Consider the following 16157-nt stretch of genomic DNA (forward strand, 5'->3'; position numbering starts at 1 on the left):
CACCCCTTAGTGAGATTTTGGAACTTAGCCAGCACATCGAGCGCAGCTTCATTGAGGTTGCTATTGCTGAGCTGTGTCATTTTCCATATCGCAAACATCAAGAAACTTCTCCCAAAGGTGTACAACTCTACAAAATATTACAGCCTTATGAAGATCACGGCAGAAATGCTGAGCAAGAGAAGACTCTAATCTATCTTTCGAAACACCAAACGTCGGGGGAAAAAATTAATATGGTCTTCCCGCAGGAAGATTTCTTTATAAGGCACTCTTTACTTTGTACACCAACTACCAACCACGTAACAAGGCTTTCACCTCATTTATCCTTGGCAACGAGCTGGCCCTCTCGACTCAGCGTAAGACATTTGAAGGCGTCGAAAGACAACTTTCGTTTGCTCTTGGAGACCTTGGCGAGCATTACAAAGCCGTCAAGGTTAAGACAAGTACTAGAAAACAACAGTCAGCGCTTTCCATCCCTGCAACACGCACACCATCTGCAAGTTAAAAGTGTCATGGTTGGTAGCTCTTCCCAATCACAGCATTACCCAAAAATATCTATGGGATATTTTTGGTAGGAATCTGACATACAAGGAACACTGTGAGAGTGTCAGAATGAACCTCACAGCACGAAACAGTATCTTAAGAGAACTCAAAGGAAGAAGTGGAGGAGCAAGCCCAAGTGTGCTTTAGCATTGTGTTGGCAGGAGAATGTGCTTTCCTGTGTAGCTACAATTCTGCCACTCGAAGTATGTTTACACTGCTCTTCATCAGCCTTAACAGCGCCGGCCGGAGTGGCCGTGCGGTTCTAGGCGCTACAGTCTGGAGCCGAGCGACCGCTACGGTCGCAGGATCGAATCCTGCCTCGGGTATGGATGTGTGTGATGTCCTTAGGTTAGTTAGGTTTAATTAGTTCGACGTTCTAGGGGACTGATGACCTCAGAAGTTAAGTCGCATAGTGCTCAGAGCCATTTGGACAATTTGAACCTTAACAATTGTAAAAAGGTAGCTGACACCAACTCCAGTCTAGAAGATCCAAGCTCTGCCCAGAGTAGCACCACCTGACATCAAACGGATGGTAAGAACCAAATGTGAAAGGAGCAGACTGAGCACTGATGACGGGCCCTAACCTCATGTTTATGAACAAGCTGCTCACGTCTTCACAGCAACTACCGCCCGCATAGTAAAGCAAGCGAAAGGCAGAAGAGAAGCTTTATAGCTGGCAGGATAAACAGCCATGGCCAGTTTGGAGATCACTTAATCGTCTTCGTCGTGGGAAATGTCCAAAGTAATATTACCATGTTCAAGTGGGGTATGTGCAACGATCAAGATGTGTCCTGTGGATGTGGTGCTGAGAAGGCGATAAGTCAATCCATTCACCGCCCGTTTACACCCCATCATGAGACAAGACATTTTTCTTAAAGCAAGTTAGTTTTATTCAGGATTCCGATACACCATATTACTTCCCGCTCTTTTCGCTAAAAACCCTTTTTTTTCAACACAATCTGCGTTCATTGCGACGGCCTAATACCACCTTACTGTGAGAGCCTGGGTGCCCTCATGGTGGTACTCTGTTGGTCGACGTCAGAGGCAACTTCTAGTTGCATCAGTAACTTCCCACCATCCACGTACTGCTTCCCGTGGACTGCAGTTTTGCACAGAGAGGGTCCCTCGTTGCTCTTTATGGTCATCTTTAGGCAGCGAGGAACCCAGCAGGGACGCACCGCAGATTACCCCAACTGGCAGACAAGTGTGTTAGCACTACCAACATCGGGGTGATGTAGAGCAGCGAGTTTATCCGCCGATAACCTCGATTGGGAGTATATGAGTATGGTATCTGTTCCCGAATGAACGAATACCGTTGATGACCGTGCAGCTTGTCTAGAAAGAAATAATAATTAAATCGAAACCTTTAGGTGCCGACAGGTGTTGTTGATATACATCAATGAGGACAGCTGAAAATGTGTGCCCCCAATCGGGATTCGAACCCGGGATCTCATGTTTACGTGGTAGACGCTCTATCCATCTGAGCCACCGAGGGCACAGCAGATAGTGCGAGTGCAGGGACTCATCAATTGCACGCTTCCAGTGAGACCCACATTCCCTACTATCCACAACCTACATTCGTAGTGTTCCTAATAGATATTTCCCCATTCACTCATTACTCGCGCCAGACTTACGTCAGCTTGGACTGGCTCAAGTAATGAGTGAATGGGCAAATACCTATTAGAAAAACTACGAATGTAGGTTGTGGGCAGTTGGGAATGTGGGTCTCACGGGAAGCGTGCAAGAGATAAGTCCTTGCAGTCGCACCATCCTATGTGCTCTCGATGGCTCAGATGGATAGAACGTTTACCATGTAAACAGGAGATCCCGGGTTCGAATCCCGGTTGGGGCACCAATTTTCAGATGTCTCCATTGATGTATACCAGCAACACCTGCCGGCACCTAAGGGTTTCGATTTAATTATTATTTCTTAGAATGAGAGTGTCCCCACTTTCCAACACTACAAGAGTTACAACTGCGTGCCACCGGCCGACACCAGGGAGATCGGACAGGTTTGCGCGACCTTGTTTCGAAGATGACAGACGCCTCGCCCAACGACTCTCCGTGCCGTCCTTCACTGACAGGTCTTCGTAGACATTCTACAAGCGGCTATGACTATCTTAGATGCTCTTGTATCCGGCGAACGTAACGCTATGACAGCTGACTGCGTGGAACGCACCTGTTTTACGTACGCCATTTCCAAGGCTATGTAGAGCGCCGCAGCCTATCGCAACCTCATGCAACTATAGGGTCTGGAGCGGAAATACTCCACAATGTTCCACAACAAATTCTGCATTTTTTGAACAGAAGTTTGCCGAGAAATAATGAGTTTGTTTACTTAATGAATGCCCCTCTTATTTATCATTAACTAACATGTCATTGTATTCATTAATGCGAAGAATGCGGCAAAGCAATGTTCATAAAACAGTATAATTTAGAAAAACCTTACGTGTCCCTTACTAACGACCTAAGCTTGAAAGTAAATGGGGTACATCGTCTAAATCTGGGCCGGCAGCTATCCCGGTTGTGTCGGAGCTAGTGTGCCGCCTATTCTTCCCTCCACTGGGCCCCAGGAAGAGCCGCGTTACAGCTTCTTCCTTCCACTTTTTTTCCATCCCCCTAGCACACCACTCTCTGTTGCCGCCCGCGCCAAGAAGATTAAACGGGGTTCGCTGGGTGTGGAGCGACCAAAGAGAAGGAGAGTGAGAGCGAAAGAGAGAGAGATAGCGCGTCTGGCGCGCCCTGAATGCCTAAACTGAGGAGACAGCGGGGGGCGGCAGCCGGGGGCGGCGGGGCCGCGACCCGGCGCCATGTCAGAATTGAATTGCCGCGAGTTACGGTCCATACACGACGGCACTGTTTGCATCCCAATCTCGACGGGCGCGCGATTACGCGACGCCTAAGGCTCCAGACGGGCTCCGCGCGCTCTTATTGAGGCCCCAGCCGCCGGGGGCGGCGTCTGCCGGAGGGCCGCGACGCAACTTTGTCGGCGCCGCCTCCGCCACCGCCTCCGCTCCGGCATACCGCGAGCCGCCGCTCGCCGCGCGCCTAAGTCGATTACGCCCGCTGACAGAGAGTGCGTGTGGGAGCCCGGGCGTGCGTCTGATGCCGCCTCTGACAGAACTGGATGGCGGTGCGACGTACCACGACGGCGCCCCCGATGCGCGCCCCTTTCGCGCCCGCTGCCGCCGCCGACGCAGCGAGAGCTCTGCCGCGGCGCGACGTCTGAACGTATCGGCGCGCGAGACTGCTGCCTCTTGTTTTTGTTTTCGGAGCAGCGACGAACCGCCAACGCCCACTCGTGGAAGCGTTCGCTGGCGCCCGCCAGCAACTGCACAGAAGTTTGTTCCACGGCTACGTCACTACCAGATTACGCCCGAGGCACTCTCGCCCACTAAACGCCCGCCTTTGCCGAAGCGCTTGCGTTTCTCTCGGAGCGTTTAGCGGTGATATTTCGACGCCTTCCTTGGAAAAGTTTCGCGAATGTCAGTGCCAGGCGCGCTGAAGCGGAACGTGGCGTCGCTTTATGTCGCAGCGCTCGTGCCAGCGTGTCATGAAATTGCTAACCGAGCTATTCAAATCCTCACCGCGTGGCCAAAGCTCATTCCCGGCTCTCTAAAAGCCATCAGTCTACTTCGATAACGAAATTTAAAACTTACTAAATTGCTGAGAGACATTAGCATAAAGTATAAGTACAGAAGAGTAATGCAGAGACTTTACACAGAAGAGGTGGCTATAATAAAGTGTGGAGAACAACAAAAACAAGATACTACACTACTGGCCATTAAAATTGCTACACCAAGAAGAGATGCAGATGATGAACAGGTATTCATTGGACAAATATATTGTACTAGAACTGACATGCGTTTACATTTTCAAGCAATTTGGGTGCATAGAGTATGAGAAATCAGTACCCAGATCAACCACCTCTGGCGGTAACAACGGCCTTGATACGCCTGGGCATTGGGTCAAACAGAGCTTAGATGGTGTGTACAGGTACAGCTGCCCATGCAGCTTCAACACAATACCACAGTTCATCAAGAATAGTGACTGGCATATTGTGACGAGCCAGTTGCTCAGCCACCATTTACGAGCCGTTTTAAATTGGTGAGAGATCTGGAGAACGTGCTGGGCATGGCAGAAGTCGAATATTTTCTGTATCCAGAAAGGACAGTACAGGACCTCCACCATGCGGTCGTGCATTATCCTGCTGAAATGTATGGTTTCGCAGGGATCGAATGTAGTGTAGAGCCACGGGTCGTAACACATCTGAAATGTAACGTCCACTGTTAAAACAGCCGTCAATGGGAACAAGAGGTGACTGAGACGTGTAACCAATGGCACCCTATACCATCACACTGGGTGTTACGCCAGTACGGCGATGACGAATACACGCTTCCAATGTGCGTTCACCGCGATGTCACCAAACACGGATGCGACCATGATGGTGCTGTAAACAGAACCTGGATTCATCCGAAAAAATTACGTTTTTCCATTCGTACACTCAGGTTCGTCGTTGAGTACACCAGCGCAGGCGCTACTGTCTGTGATGCAGCTTCAAGGGTAACCACGCTGCTGCAATCATCATCGAACTGCTCGTGCAGATGGTTGTTGTCTTGCAAACGTCCCCATCTCTTGACTCAGGGATCGATACGTGGCTGCACGATCCGTTACAGCCATGCGGATAAGATGCCTGTCATCTCGACTGCTAGTGATACGAAGCCGTTGAGATCCGGCACGGCGTTCCGTATTACCCTCCTGGAACTACCGATTCCATATTCTGCTAACAGGCATTGGATCTCAACCAACGCGAGCAGCAATTTCGCGATACGGTAAACCGCAACCGTGATAGGCTACAATCCGGCCTTTATCAAAGTCGGAAACGTGTACAGGGTGTACGACACAGAAGAATGGAAAGGAAGAATGGAAAACAAAATCAAGGATGAGTTAGAGTACGGTCGATTTGGCTTTAAGGAAGGTGCTGGTAGCAAATAGATAGTTCTGACATGGGGACCGATAATGGACGCGAGACTCACGATTTTTCAACCTGGAGAAAAGCGTTAGAGAATGTAAAATGAGGCAAGATGTTAGTTACGCGAGAAGAATAGGGATAAGCTGAAGGGAAAGATGGGTAAAATAGAATAGATCCAAGGGAGTAATAAGAGTGGAAGACAAAAAAAGAAATTCTCGAATTGAAAAGGGTCTGAGACAGGGATGTAGTCTTTCACCCTTACTGTTCAATCCGTACATCGAAACAGCAATGACGGAAAGAAAAGAAAGGTTCAGGAGTGTAATTGAAATTCAAGGTGAAAGGATATCAATGACAAGGTTCGCTCATGACACTGTTACCCTCCGTGGGAGTGAAGAAACATTAGAAGCATTACATAAACTCCAGTGGAAGACTTTGCAGGAGAGACGCTCAGTAGCTCGGTACGGGCTTTTGTTGAAGGTTCAAGGAAATACCTTCACCGAGGAGTCAAGCAGTACATTGCTCCCTCCTACGTATATCTCGCGAAGAGACCATGAGGATAAAATCAGAGAGATTGGAGCCCACTAAGGGGCATACCGACAATCTTTCTTTCCACGCACAGACGAGACTGGAACAGAAGGGAGAACCGATAAAGGTACTCAAAGTACCCTCCGCCACACACCGTCAGGTGGCTTGAGGAGTATGGATGTAGATGTAGAGGAGTTGCTGAATAGTATGAACAGTTTGACGAGTACAGAACGTGGACTGAGAGAAAATCGAAGAAAGACTGAAGAAATGAGAAGCAGCAGATATGTGAACAGCGGGAAACTTACCATCAGGCTTGTTGGTCACGAAGTGGATGAAGTTAAGGAATTCTGCTGCCTAGGCAGCAAAATAACCTATGACCGACGGAACAAGGAGAACATATAAAGGAGACTAGTACTGGCAAAAAGGGGATTCCTGGCAAAGAGAAGTTTGCTAGTATCAATTGAGGAAGAAATTTCTGACAATGTACGTTTGGAGGACAGCATTGTATGGTAGTAAGACTTGGGGCGTGGGAAAACCAGAAATAAAGAGAACTGCAGCATTTTAAATTTGGTACTATAGACGAATATAGCAAATTAGGTGGACTGATAAGTTATGGAACGAGCAGGTTCTCCACAGAATCGGTGGGGAAAGGAACATACCGAAAAGACCGACAAGAAGAAGGAACAAGATGATAGAACATACTTCAAGAAATCACCGAATAACTTCCATGGTAGTAGAGGGAGCTTCAGAGGGTAAATCTATAGAAAAAGACGGAGATGGGAATACATTTAGCAGATAATAGACGATGTAGGTTGCCATTGTTACTCTGAGATGAAAAGGTTGGCACAATATAGGAATTTGTGGAGAGCCGAATGAAACCAATCAAAAGACTGATTGGAGAAACACGACACAGTTGCGCATTGATTCTCTCCAGTCTTGTTCAATGGATGCATTCAGAGGACAACAGATGAAGCTAGGGAGGAACTAGGAGCTACAGGGAGAATTAAAATTCATGGTAAGAAAACAGAAATATTGAGATTTGTCGATGATACCACAATGCAAAGCTGCAGAACCATCAGAAGCAGTGCAGTTCAGAAGGGAACCAGCCTCAGCTCTTCCTATCATATGAAAATTAATAAAGGTAAAACGAAAATCATTAGGTGGGTAGACAAAACACTGTTGCCGAATGCTCACTTAACAATGAGCGGGTGGAGACCGTCGAATCCTTTACCTACCAAGGGAGGAAAATTACATCTGGCAGAAGAACAAGTAAAGATATTTCAAGCCAAATACACCGGGAAAAGGCTGTTTTTAACGACAAAAGAAACCTTCTCACATCCAGCAGCATAGACGAATATTTTAGGAAAAACCTGATAAAGCCGTTTGCTTGGAATGTGATGCTGTGAAGAAGTGAAACAGAGACATTCGGACAAGCAAAGAAACATAAAATGACAGCCTTCGAGATATGGTGCTACCACAGAGTGCTCAAGATTTCCTCGATAAAAAACGAAGAGGTGCTCCTCAGAGTGGAGGCAGTGAAGCCTTGTCCCTCGAAGGCAACCGAATACAGAAAAGACACAGGGGTCGGCCATCTGCTGAGACATGACGATACTGTGAAAAGTAACGTTGATGGGACAGAAGAACACAAGAGGAAGATGGAAACTAGAGTACATCAACCACATTGAGGAAGATACCTGCTGGACCATTTACACTGCTCTCAAGAGGAAGGCCGATGAAATAAATGCATGGCAAACGGCCTCTCCAACCTGATGGTTGAAGGCCTAAGAAGAAGAATTGCACATAACGAGGAAAACACATTCTAAGAAAAAAAAGAACGCAACACCTTCAAGGATTATGTTAAGAGACACCTAGCAATAACACGTGCATACTGAGGGGTGATTCATTCGTCACCGCCATCAGGGACCAAATGGCGCCCTGGAGGACTGTCCATGTGCCCTCTGTTTTCACTCTGTGCCACTAACTACAGTATGTGCTACATTCATTCTAGGATACAGCCGTGACCCATCGTGGTGACGTAACTTCCTGTACTGTTACACACGTTTGCGAAAGGCTGAGAGATATCAGGGCACTCTTACTTCTGATTCAGTGTTATGCCGCTTCATGTTTTTAGGGAATATGATGTTTATTGAGATTTGACTTCATACATCATGATGAAATGGTGGACAGTAGTTAATGCTCTTGCTTGCGTTCCAAGGAATAGCATGCCGATTTAAACGACTGCAGTAAAAGAGCACGACGATGGTGGGCCGAGGGAAGTGAGATTTTTCGGCGGAATCTGAGTGGAAACAATTCCAGGCGACCGAGTTCCGTGGTCTCATTGTGCAGACACGTTGGATGGCACCGGTCGGTAGGCAGCCGCGTCCAGGTAGACGGACTATGGATGCAACCGGAGAGATACCAAGTTTTTTATGGAGGGCTGTGGTTCCATCCTAGTCATGTTGTTAGCAAAAGACACAGCGTAAATGCGTGGGAAAGAGGCTGTGGAACTCAATTTATTTTTATTTTTCCCAATTAACTTTAAAGTCTCTAATTGGTCAAATCGGTGTACGCAGAGTAATTGGCGCTCACCGAGCTTCGAATGCCACACTCCAGTTCGTGATTGGCTTGTGCTAAAGTGGGGGAAGTCTAAGATGTAAGTGGGCTTTTGCTACCGCGCTGAGGAGGAAAGTGGACTGAAAAAGATCACTCTTGTACTGAAGCTTTGCTAGTAAAGAACTGCAGGTATCTACCTAAACGGTGAGACTTCTGTCCTTTGCTAGTGTGCCACTTAGAGATTGTGCCATTCACCTTCTGAACCGTCAGAGGTACTGCTTCTAGCGTCACGCATACATTTGACACATTCCATCATGCATAGTCATGGCGTTCTGAATTAACCGAACGAGAGACCACGTACTTGCATTTTTCGGGCGTGCGCCGTTAATAACAGATTGCGGCCGTCCATGACCTAAGTCGCGAAACGCATCGTGGTGTGCCGCCCTGGACATCAGAGGGGTAAATAATTCGCTTCTATGGCGTAGGGCTCCAATATATGTTTCTCAGCACCCTGTTCTTTCGAAGCATACTTTTCTTTTTGGAATGGTAGAGTATAGATGTTTGTTTGTGGGGTAGCCGTTGTGCCATAACTCGGATTGGTTCAAATGGTTCAAATGGCTCTGAGCACTATGGGACTTAACATCTGAGGTCATCAGTCCCCTAGAACTTAGAACTACTTAAACCTAACCAACCTAAGGACATCACACACATCCATGCCCAAGGCAGGATTCGAACCTGCGGCCGTAACAGTCGCGTGGTTCCGGACTGAAGCACCTAGAGCCGCTCGGCCACCGCGGCCCATAATCCGGATTCACGTCTATGAAGTTAGATAGAGTGATTAGTGTTCTGGTTAGTGTCATGTGTCGATGCCCATCTGATCATTTTGTTCACCATAGACCCCATGTTAATGTAAGCGTTTGTCAAATATAGAAGTTTGTGTGACGTTTCTTTAGTCATTTTTGCTGTCTGGTAATGTTAAGATTGAATAAATCTGTTGTCATTTAGATCCCAAATTCTTCTGTGTTCTGAGTAACATTACCAAGCCCTTTCTGTTAACGTCCAGTTTATAAAAGAAAGTAGTAAGCTCGCAAGGCTTTTGATTGGTCATATTACGAGGGGCGTTCAACCAGTAATGCAAATAACGCATTTTTTTCTGAAAGCACCTCAGTTTTATTGAGAATTACCACATTTTTGGAAACAAAATCATGTTTGTCAACATAATCTCATTCAAATACGACGGCGTTACGCTACCTCACTGATCGAAGTCGAAGCTAACGTCTTCCCGCATCAATAACCTCCCCATATGCCACGGAGTGCATCCTGTATTGGGCCAAAGAGATGGAAGTCTGAAAATGTGAAGTCCGGGCTGTAAGGCGGATGAGGAAGAACAGTTCCACAAACTTCTGTGACCTCCTGTCTGGGATGCAACACTTGTGTGAGGCATCTGCGGTGTCGTCGAGAAGAAGAAGAAGTTCGTTCGCATTTTGGTACCAACCAAAACGCTGAAATCGTTTCTTGAACTTCCTTCGGATAATACAACACACTCTGCAATTGATCGTTGCACGATAAGGTGGGACATCAAACAGAATATCCCCTTCAGAGTCCCAGAACACCGTCCCATGACATTACCGGGTTCCCTTCGGATGAAAAGTAGTGTGGCGCCACCCCATGGCTTACCATTTCGTTTCTAGTTCAAAGTGATGAAGTCATGTTTCATCTCCTGTGATGGTGATGGACAGAACAGTGTCACGATCACCCTTGCAACGCCCAAGATGTTCCGCACAAATCGTCCTTCGTTGCTATTAACGTTCTCCTATTAGGAATCCAGTGGGCACACACGTTTGAGTTCACGAACAGGTGGACGAGTGAGTCACCACTACCAGTAGAGACGTACAGTTGTGCTGCGAGGTGACTGACTGTATCCGTCGATCACCTCGAATGAGAGTGTCCACACGTTCCACAATGCAGCAGTCACGGTTGAGTGCGGCCAGCCGGCACGTGGGTGATCGGACGGTTCGCGCGACTTGTTGCGATGGTGACAGACGCCTCGCCGAAAGGCACACCGTGCTTTTATCCACTGCAAGATCTCCGCAGACATTCTGCTAGCGCTTATGAATATGTGCGATGCTTGGTTTTCAGCAGAAAGAAACAGAGTCGCACCTTTCTGCTTGGAACCCACCTACCTTACAGACACTATTTTGAAAGCTACCTGCACTGATAAGTCAGAACATCATAACCAACTACCTAATAGCCGGTATGTTCCCCTTTGGCACGGATAACAGAGGCGACACGCCGTGGCATGGAACCAGTGCAGCCATGGTAGGTAGCTGGAGGGAATTGGCACCACATCTGCACACTCAGGTCACTAAATTGCCGTAAATTCAGGTCTGGAGGCCGATGAACTCTGAAGCCACATTCAGTCGCAGCCCAGATGTGTCCTACTATCCTGCCCCTTCTCCTTGCCAGTGTTTTCCACACATTCCATTCCTCACCGATTCTACGCAGAACTTCCTCATTCCATACCTTACCAGTCCGCATAATTTTCAACATTCGTCTGTCTCATAACATCTCAAATGCTTCGATACTTTAGCGGATTCTGTGGCCCAGTGATTCTAGGCGCTTCAGTCCGGAATCGCGCTGCTCCTACAGTCGCAGGTTCGAATCCTGCCTCGGGCGTGGATGTGTGTAATGTCCTTAGGTTAGTTAGGTTTAAGTAGTTCTAACTCTAGGGGACTGATGACCTCAGATGTTAAGTCCCATAGTGCTTAGAGCCATTTTAACCATTTCGAGCTTCGATTCTCTTCTGTCCTTGTTTGATCGGGTTCAGATTTGGTGAGCTGGGAAGTCAGCACATTAACTGGAACTCGACAGTGAGTTCCTCAAACCACTTCATCACACTTGTAGCCTTCTGACACGGCGCATTGTCGTGTTGAAAAATGCCACTGCTGTCGTGAAACATGATCGTCATGAAAGGGTACGAGATCTGCAACCAACGTGCGATACTCCTTGGTCGTTATGGATGCCCATGTGAATGTTCCCCAGGGTAAAATGGAGCTGCTGCCAGTTTGTCTCCGTCCCACAGTCCGTCCCACAGAACAGGTGCCATGGAGCTGCTTCCCTGGAAGGTGACAGATTCACGCCTCCCCATAGGCATAGTAAAGAAGGTATCGGGATTCATCAGACCATTCAACGTTCTGCCACTGCACCAATGCCCACTGCCGATGATCACGTGCCAATTTGAGTCGTAGCTGCCGTCGTTGTAGTGTTAACATTGGCACATGAGTGGTCGTCGGCTGCAGTGGGTCATCTTTTTGCCGAGCCTCTGAGCCATCACAATCTACTCTCGGCCAAACTCAGATAGATCACGTATCTTCCCCATTCTACATAAAGGCAGCTCGTTCTTGAATACTATTTCCACCGTGTGTGCGTCTTTTTTTTGTGTCGTCACTCTGCTGACAGGTTTGATGCGGCTGGCCACGAATTCCTCTCCAATGTCATCCTCTTCATCTCAGAGTAGCACTTGCAATGTACGTACTCAATTATTTGCTGGATATATTCCAATCTCTGCCTTCCTCTACAGCTTTTGCCTTCTACAGCTCAATCTAGTAGCACGAAAGCCATGCCCTTACGTCTTAAAAATGTCTTATCATCCTGTCCCTTCTCCTTGTCCAATAAAAACAATGCCAATCGCCGTTATATAAGTTTATTTCTAGGCGACCAGTTTCGACGTTACACTACGTCATCTTCAAGCCAAACCTGTGGAGGATATAACACAGCAATAATTACATATTGAAATACAGACCATATTGACTAAAATAATCAACTGTTGCATATTACTTCACATAATGAGAATTATACAGTGAATGTTATATCAAAGCAATAAATCACATTAAAATAGAGAGCATATTGCTCAAAAGCTGCCAGTGTTACATGTAAATTTAGTTTACTGAAAGAACTTAGTCTTAAGTAAATTTACTTAATTGAAGGAACTTCATTCAAACAACTCCATAACCCTTCGTAATATGCACTATCAGATTTAAGTAGTTATTCATACATATTGTAAAAGCTTCAGTATCGTCATAGACGTATTAATATAACAGAAGTGTTATAGGAACGTAATCATCAGTCCTGCATATCTATTGTCGGCAAAACGTATGACTATACGTGGCAGACGCTTCGTTGTCGAAAGGTAAAAGACTAGTAAGAGGAACCGACAAATCATATATAAAACATGTAAGTAGGCTGTTTAGGTTTTTTTATTGGTAACGCCACCTCTGTATGAAAATCACTGGCTGTGCTGTGTGCAGTTTGTGGCTGCTTTGCATTGTTGTAATACTCGCCATTGTAGTGTTAGGCAGCTGGCTGTGAACAGCGCTAGCGTTGCGCAGTTGGAGGTGAGCCGCCAGCAGTGGTGGATGTGGGCAGAGAGATGGCGGAGGTTTGTAATTTGTCATGAACTGCTATATTTATATATGATGATATCAAGGTAAATACATTGTTCGTTCTCTATAAATATCTTTCATTTGCTAACTATCCCTATCAGTAGTTAGTGCCTTCCATAGTTTGAATCTTTTATTTAGCTGGCAGTAGTGGCGCTCGCTGTATTGCAATAGCTTGAGCAGCGAAGATTTTTGTGAGGTAAGTGATTTGTGAAAGGTATAGGTTAATGTTAGTCAGGGCCATTCTTTTGTAGGGAATTTTAAAAGTCAGATTGCGTTGCGCTAACAAAATATTGTGTGTCAGGTTAAGCACAGTCATGTATAAATTGTTCAAAGAGGAAGTTTCATATGTCGACCCTTAGCCTAGGATACCTCACTGGAATCTTCTGATTTTTTCTGGTAGTTTGTGTAATTAGTGTAGATTTTGTTTATTGCTAGCGCGTAACTGTAGAGAGAATCTCCTTTGTAGTTGCAGTCTTTCATTGTTGTACAGTAAATCAGTTGTGGCATGCATGTAGATTTGCAGCAAGTATTTCGCAGCTGCAATTAACTAGATATTATTTTCAGTGCTATTTTAATGTGTTCTCTTATTTTTGATCTTCAAATTGTGTTTTTCTGTGTTATCGCGTGAAATATTGTGACAATAATGGCGTGTGAAAAACGTAACACTAGGCTCCAAAGTAAAATGAGAAATAATAGTGGCGACGAGCGTAGCTTGCCAGCACCACTGTGTAATGAATTAACTGATGTTCAAAGTAGTAATTTGGTAATTGTGCATAGGGAAATGGAGCGGGCGGCAAACAATGGCGTGGACAGTGAAACAATTAGTGAAGAGGGAAGCATTATCGATCGATCGGTCGGCAATAGCTCGCCTCAGGAAGCCGAAATGACACGACACGATTTCGCAAATACTGTAGATTCAGGTTTTGGATCCTCACTGTTTTCTCAAATAAGTCAAGACACATTTTCTGCTTGTCAAAATGTGAATGTTTCCGGTGCAAATTCACTGCCGAAAAGCACTGAGGAACATGTTTCAGACACCAATGCATTGTTATTACAATTAATAGAACAAATGGGACAAACACAGCAAAAGCTTCAAAAGTTAGACACAATGGAACAAAATCAGAGACAAACACAGCAAAAGCTTCAAAAGTTAGACACAGTGGAACAAAATCTTAAAAAGTTAGACACAGTGGAACAAAATCTTAAAAAGTTAGACACAATGGAACAAAATCAGAGACAAACACAGCAAAAGCTGCAACAGTTAGACACAATGGAAAAAAATCTTCGGAAGTTAGACACTACACTTGAACAAACACGTGAAGATTTAACTACTGAGTTACATAACATTGAATCGAAATGTCAAAAAGTGTGTAATGACGTAAAAACACAAATTTGTGAGCATTTTCAGCCTATTTTTTCGCGGCATGAAAATGCATTACAGAATCACGAAGCAGCCATAAAAGAACTGCAAACTATTGTTCATGAAAATCATGAGACCTTGCAAACTAAAATGGACTCAGTTGCATCTACCGATTCGGTTACGCAACTTGCAAAAACTCAGGAAAACTTAAGGAACACAGTAGATACTCTGAAAATTGGTTCAGAAAGACACATGGAGGAAATTAGTTCATTATCAGAGAAAGTAGCCGAACTTTCGGATCAGGTCACTAACTTATCTACGAAGGTAGATGATAATCTGAATGACACAAAACCGGTAGTCTTTAATGACACAGAAGAGTGCGAACAAATTAGGAAACTGAAACAAAATCTGAATCAAATTAATACGCAACACCAAAGAGAAATCCGGGAAGTACAAGAACAGCTGACACAGGTAATACAAGAATTACGTATTTCAGAGGACACTCGCGCTCCAACACGGGAAGAGGAACTTAGAAATACGCAAAAGCCACAAAATAATAACACAGGGCATTTCGGTAATTATGAAAGAAATTGGCAAGGTACACCGAATTTTGAGATGGAACAGCCGACACGACGTAACAATGACCGATATGCTACTCGCCGACACGATGATTTTGACTATAAGCTGTTCATTACTACATGTAAATTCAAAACGTTTAAGAATTCTGCCAACGACATTCATCCACAAGCGTGGCTCCATCAATTCTCTCATTGTTTCCCTCCCAACTGGTCATTGGAGCACAGGTTAGAATTTATGTGTGGCTACTTAGAGAATAAACCAGCTGTAAGAATGCAATCGGCCATTCACGATTGCCACAGTGAAGGAGAATTTTACCATGCCTTCCTCTCAGCATATTGGTCTCAAGCTACACAAGACCGTGTAAAACATAGCATCATGATGATGAAACACTTTGAACAATCTGAATTTTCCAGTCTTGTCAAATATTTTGAAGACATGTTGCATAAGAATCAATATCTTTCAAACCCAAACAGCCCCTCAGAACTCATCCGCATTTGCTTACTCAAATTGCCTGAACATTTGCGACATATTATTTTAGCAGGACCTTGCAAAGACGACATTGAAGCTTTTCAGGGACTGTTACAAGAACTGGAAAGTGACACTGACAAACGCGGAACGCAGGAGCACAACAATTACAGATCACATCAGTCGCAATTCCGCGATGAAAGAAATAATAACTGGACGCGACAAGGCTATTCTCACAACACAAATCGTGACCGAAACAGACACCACCCGTATTACAACCGTTGGCAGAGTAGTAATAATTACAGGGAAAGATCACCTCTCCGCGGTAATGACTATCACAGAGACAATCAGAGAAACAGACAATATGGGAACCAAAACAATTATTATCAAGGGAGACAGAATAACTTTAGACGCAACGGTCCAGCGCGCAGTTACGACTCTGGGAGAAATTCTCCACCACGTGACCGACAAGAAAGAAACTATGGAATCTACCGACATGACGACAGACGATATGATCGTAACGACAGACCTGAATTGCATCAGAACTGGCGGGATTCAAACAGAGCAGGGCCCTCTCGTCACGGTGAATTTGTAGAAGTTAGGTCTCCAAATCCCAATAACGACGCGCGCCAACAAAGAGACAATAGGCAATGACTCACACCGCTGGCAGCAACAAAACGTACTTATGAAACTGATGACGCAGCTGCCGTAGCTAGTAATT

This window comes from Schistocerca piceifrons, chromosome 6, assembly GCF_021461385.2.
Source record: "Schistocerca piceifrons isolate TAMUIC-IGC-003096 chromosome 6, iqSchPice1.1, whole genome shotgun sequence".
Lineage (NCBI taxonomy): Eukaryota > Metazoa > Arthropoda > Insecta > Orthoptera > Acrididae > Schistocerca > Schistocerca piceifrons.